Here is a 14,866-nt window from a genome sequence, read left to right as displayed (position 1 = left end):
TTAGATGTTGTAGGCCTCATTGCTTAAATGGGTCAAATGAAAGTTTATTGTTGAATATTTGCTGAATTCTCATTGTAAAGAGTGAGATGAAGATGGCAACTTAATATTAAATGTACACCATTTTGATCACAGTGGAAACCTTTTATGTATTATTTAATCTGAGTAAGTAGCCTGCTTAGGAATAATAACATGTATTGAGGTCCTAACTGCAAGCACAGTTCTAAATTCAGTTTTTGAAAATAGAAAGTTTCAGATTTCTAAGTGAAAATAATATGCTGAACCTGTCATTTACTTTCTAAAATTATAAACACATGTCTAAACTAATTTTTAACAAGCATTAAGTCACTTTTCATAATAACGCACTGATTAAGGTAGTTTTTCTTCCTGATTTGTATGGAAGGACACAGGAACAGGGTTGATAATCAGATAATATTGGTAAAACAAAAATTCCAATTTAAACAGTTTGATTTTAGCCTTAGTTCAGCAACTTATTTTTTTAAAAAAGTATATAATATGTACTTTAATATGCCTGCTTTGCAAATTTAGGAATTAAAACAGTGATGGGATTGGAACCATAGTACAGTGGGTAGGGTGCTTACCTTGTACCCAGTGACCTGGGTTCAGTCTCTAGTATCCGATGTGAGCACCTCTGTACTGCCAGAAGTGATTCCTAAGTGCAGAGCCTGGAGTAATCCCTGAGCATCACTGGGTGTGGTCAAAAGGAAAAAAAAAAGAGTTAAAAAAAAAACCCAAGGTTAGACTCTGTTCTTTTTCTAGGGGACATTGTAAATAAAGAACATGTGAACTTAGTACCTGTAAAAAATAAAACCAGTACAACCAGAGGTATCAGTTACATTATTTTGATGCCTCATTTCAAAACTTTTCTTTTCTTTTTCGGGTCACACTTGACAATACTCAGGGGTTACTCCTGGCTCTGCACTCACGAATCACTCTTAGCGGTGCTGGAGGACCATATGGGATGCTGGGGATCAAACCTAGGTTGGCCTCCTGCAAGGCAAACACCCTACCACTGTACCATCACCCAGGCCCTGTTATTTCAAAACTTAAAGGGCCTTTTGTTTTCTTTATCAGTGCCTGTATAGGTTTTTCAGTTGTATATAGTCTATAATTGTTTACTAAGTGGCATTTGAATATAATAAAGTTTTCCATTCTTTTCAATCATAAGATCATTCCGATAAAATGGATCAAGGATAATTTTTTCTGTTTTTTTTGGGGGGGTGGGATGCCACACCCAGCAATTATCAGGACTCACCTGTGGCTCTGTTCTCAGGTTTCATTCTTGGTGGGGCTGAGTGAGTGTCTGTGTGTGTGTGTGTTTGTGGGGGGTGACTATATGTGGTGCTGGGGATCAAACATGGGTAGATTGTACAAGGCAACTGTCCTACCTGCTATTTTTTTTTATTTATTTTTTGCTTTTTGGGTCATACCTGGTGATGTACAGGGGTTACTCCTGGCTCATGCGCTCAGGAATCACTCCTGGCGGTGCTCGGGGGACCATATGGGATGCTGGGAATTGAACCCGGGTCGGCCACCTGCTGTGCTATCACTCCAGCCCCCCTACCTGCTATTTTACATCAATAGCCCTATGTTTGAAATTTTTCAGATAGAGGGGCAGCACTTATTTTGTAATACTTTCCCAGTGCTTATTGAATCACCACTGATTTTTTCCTTTATTCTTAGTTGTGTTTTTAATAAAGGAACTCTTAATAGATGGCTATTTTTAGCATTTATTTGGAGATGATGACATACAAATTATACAATAAAAAGTTGGTTATGGTTCTTAAGGATAACACCAAAATGTGATTTTTGCTTTATGTGATGATTTAGTTCAGAGTTAAAAAATTACTTTAAAAAGCACCAGCAAATCCTTCTGAAGTGTGCTGCATACGTAGTATGAAGATGATGTGAGAAATTTTTGTTTGTTTTGTTTTGGGGTTATACTCCTGACTGCTCAGGGATCACACCTGACATATTCAGGGACCATATGTGGTGCCAGGGATTGAGTCCGGGTTAGCTGCATACAAGGCATATGCCTTACCTGTGTATTGCTGATCTGGCCACTAATGTGACAAGTTTTGATTGACTAAGGTTTTTATTATACCTTTGGGGTACTTAATACTTGAATTGTTTGCAGATGTACTTAGTATTTTGACAGTTACAAATATTTTGCTGGCTACAGGGAAAAGCTCAAAGGGCTGCAACACTTACTTTCTAGGTGGGAGCTCTTGTTTCAATCCCTGCATTGCAAGATGTGCTATTCTTCCCTCTCCCCCACAAAAACAACTTTGCTATTTGTGGTGTTTTTCTTTTTCTTTTTGGTCACACCTGGTGATGCACAGGGGTTACTCTTGGCTCTGCACTCTGGAATTACTCCTGGCAGTGCTCAGAGGACCATATGGGATGCTGGGAATCGAACCGAGGTCAGGCAAATGCAAGGCAAACGCCCTAACTGCTGTGCTATCACTCCAGCCCCTGTGGTATCTTTCTTTAGTGTGGTGTCTTTTAGTTTGTAATTTTTTTGCCATCTCCTTTAAACTGCCTTTTTAGGCGTTGGGGAGATAAGAGTGATTCCTATTATCCGTACTCTTAAGCCATGAGGTGGACTGGTATTTGAAGAGACAACCTTGAATCTCAGCACAAATATGCTGACGTATGAATGTTTCAGCTTTTTGCATGAATGTGGAGCTTTACCATCTGTGTATGACAATTTTCATATTCTCAGAATTTCCATTATATTTTGCTTTATTTTTAATCTTCATAAGGTGGAAAAAACAATGTTTTTGTAAGAGCGAATTTTCATCCTATCTGCCTTTGATCAACTGCTAAGATATTACTGTTAAAAAGAATGTTTGTGGGGCTGGAGCAATAGCACAGCGGGTAGGGCATTTGCTTTGCAGCTGACCTGGGTTTGATTCCCAGCATCCCATATGGTCCTCTGAGCACTGCCAGGGATGATTCCTGAGTGCAGAGCCAGGAGTAACCCCTGTGCATCGCCAGGTGTGACCCAATAAGAAAACAAACAAACAAACAAAAATAAAAAGAATGTTTGTGGGCCAGAGGGATAGTGCAATGACTGGGGTTTCCTTGCACATGGTTCACCAGGGTTTGATCCCTAGCATCCCATACTTTCTTTTTTTTTTTTTTTTTGGGTCACACCCGGCGATGCACAGGGGTCACTCCTGGCTCATGCACTCAGGAATCACCCCTGGCGGTGCTCAGGGGACCATATGGGATGCTGGGATTCGAACCCGGGTCGGCCGCGTGCAAGGCAAACGCCCTACCCGCTGTGCTATCACTCCAGCCCCTAGCATCCCATACTTTCTGTGAGCACAGTCAAGAGTGATTTCCTGAGTGCAGAGCCTGGGGTAATCCCCGAGCATCTCTGGGTATGGCCTCACCCAAGCAAAAAACAAACCCCAAAATATGTTTGAAACTCTGTTGTCAAAAGGGGTGGTATAATTAGAAATCTAATTAAAAATTTTCTAGTTTTGTCTGTTGTGCCCCACTTAACAATGTTGATGTAACAAATATACACCAATTTGATGTATTTTTTTTAATGCTTATTTTTATGTGGCCCATACCTTGCTGGGTAACACCAGAGCCAAGACACTAGTGCTTGAAGTGGGGTATATGGTGTCAGGGATCAAAGTCAGGGCCTTTAACATTCACTGTACCACTGAGCTATCTTCCTGACCCAAACCTGACTAATTTTTTAAGGAAACTTGAGGAGCATTCACAGCATTTTCTCCTTGGGAATATTCTAATGATATGTATTTAATGAAGCAAGTAGAGATGCATGTGCTTTTCAGTTTTGGATTGCATTTGGTTTTTTATTGTTCTTGTAGCATAGACAGAGGATGTATGTGTTTAATAGGGCTTTTGAACTATTCAAATCTAAACTATTTTTTTTTTTTTGCTTTTTTTTGGGGTCACACCTGGTGATGCACAGGGGTTACTCCTGGCTCTACACTCAGGAATTACCCCTGGCTGCGCTCAGGGGACCATATGGGATGCTGGGATTCGAACCTGGGTCGGCCGCGTGCAAGGCAAACGCCCTACCCGCTGTGCTATCGATCCAGCCCCTCAAATCTAAACTATTTTAAACTAGTCACATCTAAATCTTTTGAAGTACACAACTCCAGCAGACCTTACTGTCAGTAAGAAAACTTGCTGTGAAATAAATCCTTCATTTTGAACTCTGCCCTTCTGGGTAACAATTGTTCTTAAAAAAAAAAAAAACCCAAAACAACTTTTTTGTTTATTTTGTTTTTGTGCCACACCCAGAAGTGCCTAGGGCTTACTCCTGTCTAGGGCTTGGGGAACAAATATGGTGCTGGGGATTATGCTTGCATCAGTTATGTGTAAGGCGAGTGCCCTACCTGTTGTATTACTGCTCCAGCTCTAAATTTTAAATTTCGTTTGTGTGCCGGCAAGAAAATTATATATATATATATATATATTTATAGCTGGCATTACATTTTAATGTCTGCTACCCTTTAAAAAACTGAGTCCTTTTTTTTTTTTTTTTTGGTGGGGTGGGGATTATTGGGCCACACCTGGCAATTCTTAGGGCTTACTCTTAGCTCTGCACTCAGGAATTACTTCTGGTAGAGTTCAGGGGACCATATGGGATGCCTGGGATCAAATCCCGGTTAGCCATGTGCAAGGCAAATACCCTTCCTGATGTACTATTATCTGCCCGGGGTGGGGAGGCACATCACTTTTTGATCATACACTGATGATGTTAAAGATAGGAAGAGATGGAAGGCTAACACTAAACCCTTATCTTTTTACAAGAGAAGTTGGCTATCTTTAAGTGTATTAAAATTTAGATCACAGTCAATTTGTTTTACTGTATATTTTAATCACTGTTATCATTGTCATCCCATTGTTCATTCCCTTGTTACTCGAGCAGGCACCAGTAACAGTCTCTGTTAAGCTCAGCCCTGAGATTTTAGCAGCCTCTCCTTACTCGTCTTTCCCAATGATTGGAGGCTCTTTCAGGGTCAGGGGAATGAGACCTATTGCTACTGTTTTTGGCCTATCGAATACGCCATGGGTAGCTTGCCAGGCTCTGCCGTGTGGGCAGGATACTCTCGGTAGCTTGCCGGGCTCTCCGAGAGGTATCTATATATCTTTTACTGTATTTGGGTTATGAATATGCCATGGGGAGCTTGCAAGGCTCTCCCATGTGGGCAAAATATACCCGTGTGGGTATATTTTAATATATTTATTAAAAGGTTTTATAGAGTACATTCACTTTAGAAGTGCAGAATAAATTTTTGTAAACCATTAAAAATTTTTTAGATTTTTAGAAATGTTCATGAGGTGGATGTGATGTGGGGATCACGAGAAGACAATGGTGGAGGGAAAAGCCTGGTGGGTGTGGTATGGAACATTGTATTGTATTCGTGAAACCCTGCCATTGACAGTATTGTAAATCATGGTGACTAAAATAAAATTTATTTATTTCTGGGTTTTGGTCACACCCTGCAGTGCTCAGGGTTTCCTCCTGGTTCTGCACTCGCGTCACTCCTGGCTAGGCTCTGGGACCCTATGGCAATTGAACCCAGGTTGGCCACATGCAAGATACTCTTCCTGCTGTACTATCATATCACTTCAGCTCTTAAAATTTAAAAAAAAATCTGCTGAGAGGTTTACAGAATTTCTTGTTCACCTTGGATTTGGTTTTCTGTGTATTTTTTTTTTAATTTTTATTTTTAGGCCACACCCTGAAGTATTAAGGATTAATTCCTGCCTCTGTGCCCAGGTTCTGGGATCACTCTGGGTACCATATGTGGTGCTGGATATTGAAGACTGGTTGGCTGAGTGCAAGGCAAACACTTTACCAGCTGTATGATTTATCCTGTCCATGGTTCTGTATTTTACCCTCATAGTTCATTGAAAATTTGAAGTAATTAAGTTTGAGAAAAGCTGATGATCTTTAATTTGATAGAAAGATATGTTTTTACTAATTTGATCAGTATATTTCAAAAAATTAAAGGTGAATTACGGATGTAAGAATAAATGTTATGATTTTTTGATAGCTTTATAAGGACTTTCTCTAAAAGAAAGTGTGCATTTTTGTTTTATTTTTGTGTTACATATATTTTTTTCCAGTGCTGGGATTGAACTCAGATCTCATGCGTACAAAGCATGCACTTTGTGACAAAGCCACATCCTTTCCTTTGCCCTTTCTTACCTTCTTGAAGAGCTACCAAATTATTGGTAGAAATTTTAGCTATTCTTTTTAATATCAGTAGACTGCCAAGGATCAGATTTCTCTAGAGTAGTCTATATATTTTCCTCATATTCCTAGTGAACTTGAGGGTTATATTTTTGTAAGATAAAACTTAAGTTAAAAAATATAAAACTTAAGTTAAAAAAATACATAGTTAAGGGACTGATGCTAGCTCAGTAAACTGGAGCAGACTGGGAGTTTGATCACTGATGCAGCATGTCTCCTCAAAGCACTGCTGGGTCCCTGGTGTCCCCTGAATTTTAGTGGGAAGCTTTCTGGTCCTTAGTATTGCTGGACCTGAGCACCTGTGGTTTTTTATGTAATTGCTGGCTTGAGTACTGGACCATCATTAATCCTTAACAGCCTGACCGCTCCTTGAGCACTGCTTGGAAGGCCTCTTCATCAAAAACAAAAAACAACTCTGATTATTATTTTAAAGTAAATTTAATAGGGCTTGAACTAATTTTTGCAAACTCTTTAACAGATTAGAAAAGGACTGTTAAAGTTCTTGCAAGCTTATTTCCTAACTACACAATTTGAATAAGAGAAGTATTTATGATTCTTATGTAAAATTATGCAGTTAGCCAGGTGTGACCCAAAAAGCCAAAAAAAAAAAAAAAAAAAGAAGTTTCAAACAGAAAAACGACCAACTATGATTACTTGAACGAGACATTCTTTAGCAGAACTACATAGTTCTTTCAGCATTCCAGACCACAGACTGTTTTGCTGTTGTGTTTATTGTTGTATGAATTTGGAACTGAAATTATGGTAATAATTTAGGTAATAATAAGTTAGGTAAGTGAAAATAGTTTATTTATGTAATACTGGAAGTTTTATAATCACTCACTTCTAAGAAATACTTAATTTGTCTAGGGAGAATAATATTTCTTGGTTTATTAAGCTGAGCCAGATTGAGAATAGTTCAGGGTAATCAGACAGGGTACTGTAGAAAACACTTATGCAGCAAGTCACATAATATCTAGTATGTGTTAACTAGTTTTAAAAGATGTGTTCCATTAATTGGTTAGCAGTTTTTTGGCTCTGTTCAAAGTGCATTTCTTTTGGATGTTAATATAACATTTATAACCTATAATGTCTGTAACATCTATAACCCATAACCCTAATTTGGCATTTGTAAGTTTTTTGTTAGGTTTAGTGATAATTAGATAATTTGAATTGTGTTGTCAATTCTACAGAACTAAACTATTAATGTGGAAGTGAAAATTTAGGTTAAATGAAATTTTTTTGGTTTGGGGCAACCCCTAGCTCAGGACTGACTTTAGGGATCACTCCTGAGCAGTCTTTGGGGATCATATGGTGTGCCAGGGATTGAACCCAAGTAGTCAAGCAAGGCAAGTGCTCTACCACTTTATTATTGTTCAGGTTCCTAAATGACTTTTTTTCTGCTTTTTTGGGTCAAATCCTGCGATGCTCAGGGGCTACTTCTGGTTCTGCACTCAGGAATTACACATGGCAGTGCTTGGGGGACCATATGGGATGCCAGGAATTGAACCCGGGTTGACTGTATGCAAAGCAAATGGCCTACCCGCTATAGTATCACTCCAGCCCCTAAATGACATTTTTAATGTTAACTTTTTCTTTTGGATTTTTATTATTTATTTAAAGAAACCGTATTTCTTTAAATACAGTTTAAACGGTTTAAATGGGGCTTGAGCAATAGCACAGCGGGTAGGGCATTTGCCTTCCACGTGGCCGACCCAAGTTCGATTCCTCCGTCCGTCTCGGACAGCCTGGCAAGCTACTGAGATATCCTGCCTGCATGGCAGGTCCTGGCAAGCTACCCGTGGCGTATTCGATATGCCAAAAACAGTAACAACAAGTCTCACAATGGAGATGTTACTGGTGCCCGCTTGAGCAAATCGATGAGCAAGGGGATGACAGTGACAGTGATACAGTGTATTTTATTTTACATTTTCTCAGATCCTAACATATCTAAAAAAAATTGTTTTTGTTTTTGGGTCTGTCTTGGCAGTTCTCAGGGCTTATTACTCCGCACGCAGGGATCACTCCAAATGTGGATGGGGAATTGTATGCAGTATCAGGGGTCTAACCTAATATAATTGTGCAAGGGAAGTGCATTACCTGCTGTCCTATATTGCTCCTGCCTCCTGTACTATCTCTGTGGCCCACTACATGAAATTCTTTTTGTTTTGTTCATGGTTTTGGGCCATAACTGGCAGTGTTCAGGGCTTACTCCTGGCACTGCTTCAGGGATCATTCCTAGAAGGGCTTGGTACACTGTATTGGGTTCCAGGGATTGAACCCAGGTTGACCATGTGCAAGGCAAACACCCTATTCATGTACTATCTCTTCAGCCCTAGTACTCGAATTCTTAAATATTCCTAGTTCTCTTTGTTTTTGAAAAATTTGTCCTTGTTCTAATTAACTGTATAAAATCATTGCTTTAATTGTGAGCTAGTTTTATCTGGACAACTCTTGATTACCATGAATATTGCTCTTATTTTTAATTTTTTAATTTTAGGCCATATCTGGTGCTGTTTGGGGGGACCATGAAATGATGAGGATTGAACGTTGGTCCCCCTATGCAAAGCATATGCCTCTTGCCTTTTTTTTTTTAGGGCCTATTTCTGACTCTGCACTCAGGAATTATTCTTGGCAGTCCATGGTGGTGCCAGGAATTGAACCCTCAGTGGGCCCTGTATAAGGCAAGCACCCTACCCACTGTACTATCACTCTGGCCCACCTCTAGCTTTTTGAGTTGTCATACTAACCCCTCATTTTTAGTTTTTTATGTTGTCTGCTTAAATATTGTGATCCTATTTTTAAATTCTTGCCTAGGAAGTCTCTTTTTCTTTTTTAATTTTAAATTTATTTTCTTATTGAATCACCATGTTTGCCTAGGAAGTCTTTCATTCTGCATCTTTAAAAAGGTTTTTATTGCTTATCTAAGAGTAGTCTCTGTCTTCCTTTTCACAAACTCTTGATTCCTATTGTTTGTGTACTGTACTTTCTATTCTTGATGTCCTTGCCTCATTTTTTAAAAGCTTAAACATCGTGCTGCTGGAGCGATAGTACAGCGGGTAGGGCGTTTGCCTTGGCAGACCCAGGTTCAATTCCCAGGATCCTATATGGTTCCCCAGAGCACCACCAGGAGTAATTCCTGAGTGTATGAGCCAGGAGTAACCCTTGAGCATGCTGGATATTACTCCCCCCCCCCAAAAAAAAAATATAAGCATCGTGACTTACTAAATTCATAAAAATTTACAGAACACTTCATGGATTTGGGGCTCATTCTTGTGCAGCAGCCATTCTAATCTTCTTGGCATGCTCCAATTTTAGTAGATGTAATGCAAAGCCAGCATCCTTGCCTCTTTTCGTTCTGTTTTCTTATCTTCTAGCTAAACTTAAGTGTCCATTTGTCTTTCCCTTTTATGAATTTAAACAGTGTTTTTAATAGCAATAAGTATTTTGAGTCTTAATTATTCTATGATTAGATGAGATTTATTTGGAGTTTAGTAAGTGTTTACATTTGTTGAGATCATGGAATGTGGTATAGCTCTAGCGATATGTTAAGACTACATAGAAAGGAAAGTCACTGTCATCCAGTTGCTCATCAATTTGTTCAAGCGGGCACCAGTAACGTCTCTCATTGAGAGACTTTATTGTTACTGTTTTTGGCATATCCAATAGCACGGGTAGCTTGCCAGGCTCTGCCGAGCAGGCTCAATACTCTTCGCTAGCTTGCCGGGCTCTCCGAGAGGGGTGGAAGAATCGAACTCGGGTCGGCCGTGTGAAAGGCGAATGCCCAACCACCGTGCTATCACTCCATCCCCAGAAAGGAAAGTAGTGTAACTTAATTTTGCAGTTTTTCCACCTTGAAAATCCATTGTTATTTGAGTATTCTATGAAGAATCTTTTTGGGTGATGAGGGTGTTCTTAAACTGGGTTGTGGCAATAACTTGTACAACTGCATAAGCTTATTAAAATTAATGATCTTTTCACTTGAAATGAGTTTTATTGTATTTTAACTTAAACCGCAGTGAAATGTTTATACAAGTTTTGTCTTTTTACCAGTTTCTGATCTTTGGTAAGACATTTGACAGATATAGTGAAGCTTGCTTTCCTGAGATTGCTAGGGGATACAAATAATATAGGAAATACATCTGGCCAATTGTAGATACATAGTAACAGTGGTTATGATTCAGTCTGTATATATGTCTATATATATATATATATATATATATATATTTGATTTTGGGGAGCAAAACTTGGCAGTGCTCAGGGCTTACTCCTGTCTCTGAACTCAGGGATCACTCCTGGCAGGTTTGAGGGACCATCTGGGGTGCTGGGGAGTGAACTTTGGTTGGCGCATGTAAGGCAATGTAAGACAGTGCCTTGCTGTCTGTACTATTGCTTTGGCCCCACATTTGCTTTTTTTGTTTCTGTTGTCTCAGTTGCCAAATTTGTAAAGATCACTTTTTTGTTTTAATTCTCTAATTATTAAAAGTTAATTTTTTGTTTGTTTTGGATGCTCAGGGGTTACTCCTGTCTCTGTGCTTAGGAATTACTCCTGGCAGTGCTTAGGGGACTAAATGGGATGTTGGGGCTAGAACCCAGGTTTGCTGTGTTTGAGGAAAACACCCTACCCACTGTACTATTACACTGGTCTCTGAAATTTAGTATTTTTGATTCTATACCTCTTGGAAGTTTGAACTTAACATGGTCTTATGCACCTGACTATTTTTTCATCAGCTTTCATGAGATTCATGAATAGTGTTTTTATTTTCGAAGTTGGGCTGGAGTGATAGCACAGTGGGTAGGTGTTTGCCTTGTATAAGTCCCTCTCAGAGAGTCCAGCAATCTATCGAGAGTATCCCGCCCACATTGCATAGTCTGGCAAGCTACCTTGTGGCGTATTTGATATGCTAAAAATAGTAATAAGTCTCACAATGGAGACGTTAACTGGTGCCCAATTGAGCAAATTGATGAACAACAGGAGGACAGTGCTTCAGTGCTATTTTCTGTTTTTTTTTTTTTTTCTTTTTTGGTCACACCCAGTGATGCTCAGGAGTCACTCCTAGCCCTGCACTCAAGAATTACCCCTGGCTGTGCTCAGGGGACCATATGGGATGCTGGGAATTGAACCCAGGTCAGCCGTATGCAAAGCAAACACCCTACCCGCTGTGCTATCACTCCAGCCCCTCAGTGCTATTTTCTAAATTATTCAGTTCTCCTTTTTTTTCCTTTTCTTTTTTTTAAAAAAGCTTTTCATTACTTTAGAAAATAGGGAGTTATATTTACATTTTATTCCTTTAATCTACTGCAAGATTTTTCTTAAAACCCAATTTGTTTGAGAAATTTAGAAATTCTTCATTGGTTTTTTTTTTCCCTTATTTTTCTTTATTGACCAGGCACTAGTTTAAATTCAGGGGGATCATTATTGGAGTAAGAACACAGGTGTTTGCCTAGTCTAATGGGGGGATACAAATAAACATAATTACAAATTGTATAAGTGCAGCTTAGGTAAATATATGATGTGTATGATGATGTAATTATAACAGGCATCTGATTTAGATTATTATTATTATTATTTTTTGCTTTTTGGGTCACACCTGTCGATGCACAGGGGTTACTCCTGGCTCTGCACTCAGGAATTACCCCTGGCCGTGCTCAGGGGACTATATGGGATGCTGGGATTCGAACCCGAGTCGGCCGCGTGCAAGGCAAACGCCCTACCCTCTGTGCTATCGCTCCAGCCCCTGATTTAGATTAATTTTTAACTGAATTGGTTGATAAAGTGTTTGATGAGAAATTTTGAGGAAGCAACATATTTAGCTAAACATAGAAAGTTAAGAAATGGACCTCTCAGTCAGAGGACTAGTATGTACAAAGGGCCCCAGAGACAAAGATTTTACACCATTTCAGAAACAAAAGATGATTTAATGGAACAATGGCTTAATGAATACAGAGGAGAAAGAGTAGTATGGTACTGGAGTTAAACTTAACATATAGACAAGCATCTTACAGGAGAGGGGATAGAGTTTTTCTCCTGAGTACACTGGAGTTCCATCTAAGAAATGATTAGTGGGTCTGGAGAAGGCCAGGGCACTTGCCTTGCATGTGACTAACCTGGGTCACATGTTAATCCATAGCTCTACCAGTAGTGATTCCTGTATGTAGAGCCAGGAGTAAGTCCTGAGAACTGCTAGATGTGACCCAAAAACAAAAGTAAAAGAAATGATTAGTGAATTCTGATACAGCTAAAACAAAAAAAGCTAGATGTTCTGTATTATATAATAAAATATCTGTAATTCAGCAGAGAAACTGGTGAGATTTTAGGCCTAGAGGATGTCAGTAGACATGGCTAAAAGTGATAGTTTGAAGATTTATTTTGGAAGTAGTATGTTATGACAGCAAGTGAAAAATGGTGAAGAAATTAAGAATGATTGGACTGAAGCAATGGTACAGTGAGGAAGGCATTTGCCTTGCTCACAGCTGACCCAGGTTTGATTCCCAACATCCCACGTGGGTCCCCGAGCACCACCAGGAGTAATTCCTGAGTGCAGAGCCAGTAGTAGTCCTTGAGCATCGCTGGGTGTGACCCAAAGAGCCAAGATTAATAAAAATTAAAATTAAAGAAAAAGTTAAGAATGATATCTCAGACTGGAGATGTGGCTCCAAAGTGATGATATGTGCTAGGCCCTGAATTCATTTATCACACATTTCACATTCCACCATTTTGGAACCACTGGTTGAGATCCTTTAGCCTTCAGAACTGTGGGTGTAGAGCAGTATTACATCACCAAGTCTCCAGATATTACTTGGTGTTGCCCCAAGCCCCTTGAGCACTGCTGGGTTTAAAATATTAAAGAATGGACATCTAAATTCCTGATATGAATAGCTCAGACTTCTCCCAAATGACAGACTAGAAGAGGTGTAAAAGCAGAATGAAGCAGGATAAATTTACCAGATGTGGGAAATAGGCAGTTTGGGGCTTTGAAACATCCTGATTGAAATAAATTAAGGAGTCTAGGGTATTGAGGTATTAATATCATAACATTGATGAGATTCCCAAAGAAAGTTAAAATTACTGGGAGTTAAATTTTGGTCCTAAGGGGAAAAAGAGATTATTCTCTTTCCCCTAGAAATTTTGTCTTACAAATAATGAATTGATGATTCATTTATTAGATTGAGTTTTTTTTAGACCTCATAAAAATAACCCTTGAATATATTTTTTAGCAGCTGAGTACATAAATGATCCTTACCAGTTTCCAAAGTCAGTAACATTGTTTTAGTTTTCTGATAAGGATATGTTAAAAATAAAACACATTTTGTGGCTTGACTGTAACTTACCTAAGGGTTTAATCCAGTCTTACCAAAATGGGCTATATTGTCAACCCTGGGGTGATCCAGTGAGGTAGAAGCAGGCTTGGGTGCAGCTGTAAGGTGTTTTCTTTTTGTTGCCTTAAAGAAGGTAGATTTGAGGGGGAAGCTGATTTTTAGTTTTGGCCACACTTAGTGGTACTCAGGGCTTTCTCCTTGCTTTGTGCTCAGGGTGCTCCTGGTGCCACTTGAGGAACCATATAGTGCCCCATATAGGTGGCGTGTAGGGATAGAACTTGGGTCAGCTGCTGTGCAGGGCAAGTGCCTTATCCACTGGATTGTGGCCCAACGCTGATTCTTTTTGTCTGTTTTGGGTAAGAGGGTGGTAGAACAAATTTGGGAACATGGGTTTAATCTGTTTTGTTGTCAATTTATCTGTTGATATCTGTCTGTTTAATCTGTGTAGCATTGATTTTTCTATCACTCCAGCCCCTATTTTTTTGGCTTTTGCGATCACACCCAGCAATTCTTAGGGGTTACTCCTGGCTCTGCACTCAGGAATTACTCCTGGTGGTGCTCAGAGGACCATATATGATGCCAGGGATCGAACTTGGGGTGGCCGTGTGCAAGGCAAATGCCCTACTTGCTGTACTATTGCTCCGGCCCTAGTTTTTTAAAAAAATTATCAAGGGCTACAGCGATAGTTCAGCGGGTAGTGCGTTTGCCTTGCATGCGGCCAACCCAGGTTCCATTCCCAGCATCCCATATGGTCCTCTGAGCACCGCCAGGTGTGGTTGCTGATAGAAGATCCAGGAATAACCCCCGAGCAATGCCAGGTGTGTCCCAAAAATTAAAAAACAAACCCCACAAAAGCAAAAAAAAAAAAAAACTATCAAGATAGAGAAGCACTGAAGAAAAATGAATTGTACTTTAATAAATATTGCCAAATTGTCTTTAACTGGATTAGTGTATTGATTATATTTTCATCAGTTCCATGTTCTTGCCAATAAGTGGATATTACCAGAATTTGTCTAAAGTATGGCTATCAAGGCTGAACCTGTATGCTACAGCAGCTAAGGCATTTGCTTTGCATGCAGCTGACCCCATTTTAGTGCAATTTTTGAGGTATCTGGAAGTCTGAAGACATCATCAGGCTGCTGATGCACTAGCCCCACAGGTACAGGTTTACTTGTTGGCGGCACCTTACATCCCTGTGCACTTTTATTTATGCTTTTTGTTTTGTTTTTTTCATTCACATACTGTGGTTCTCGGATCTTATCTGATCTGTGCTCAGGGATA

At 39.5% G+C, this 14,866-nt stretch overlaps 1 protein-coding gene and 1 non-coding gene across 4 annotated transcripts in view; one reads left to right on the top strand and one right to left on the bottom strand.

Annotated features, from left to right (window-relative positions):
• The window catches only part of ZMYM2 (zinc finger MYM-type containing 2), a 123,350-nt gene that overhangs the window by 2,052 nt on the left and 106,432 nt on the right, over positions 1-14,866 (top strand). The window lies entirely within an intron of this gene.
• On the bottom strand, positions 9,502-9,604 carry LOC129401472 (U6 spliceosomal RNA). The gene has a single exon (XR_008628365.1). It is a non-coding gene; the product is annotated as a U6 spliceosomal RNA (small nuclear RNA).

Source organism: Sorex araneus, chromosome 1, assembly GCF_027595985.1.
Source record: "Sorex araneus isolate mSorAra2 chromosome 1, mSorAra2.pri, whole genome shotgun sequence".
Lineage (NCBI taxonomy): Eukaryota > Metazoa > Chordata > Mammalia > Eulipotyphla > Soricidae > Sorex > Sorex araneus.
This window is presented reverse-complemented; position numbering and strand designations above follow the sequence as displayed.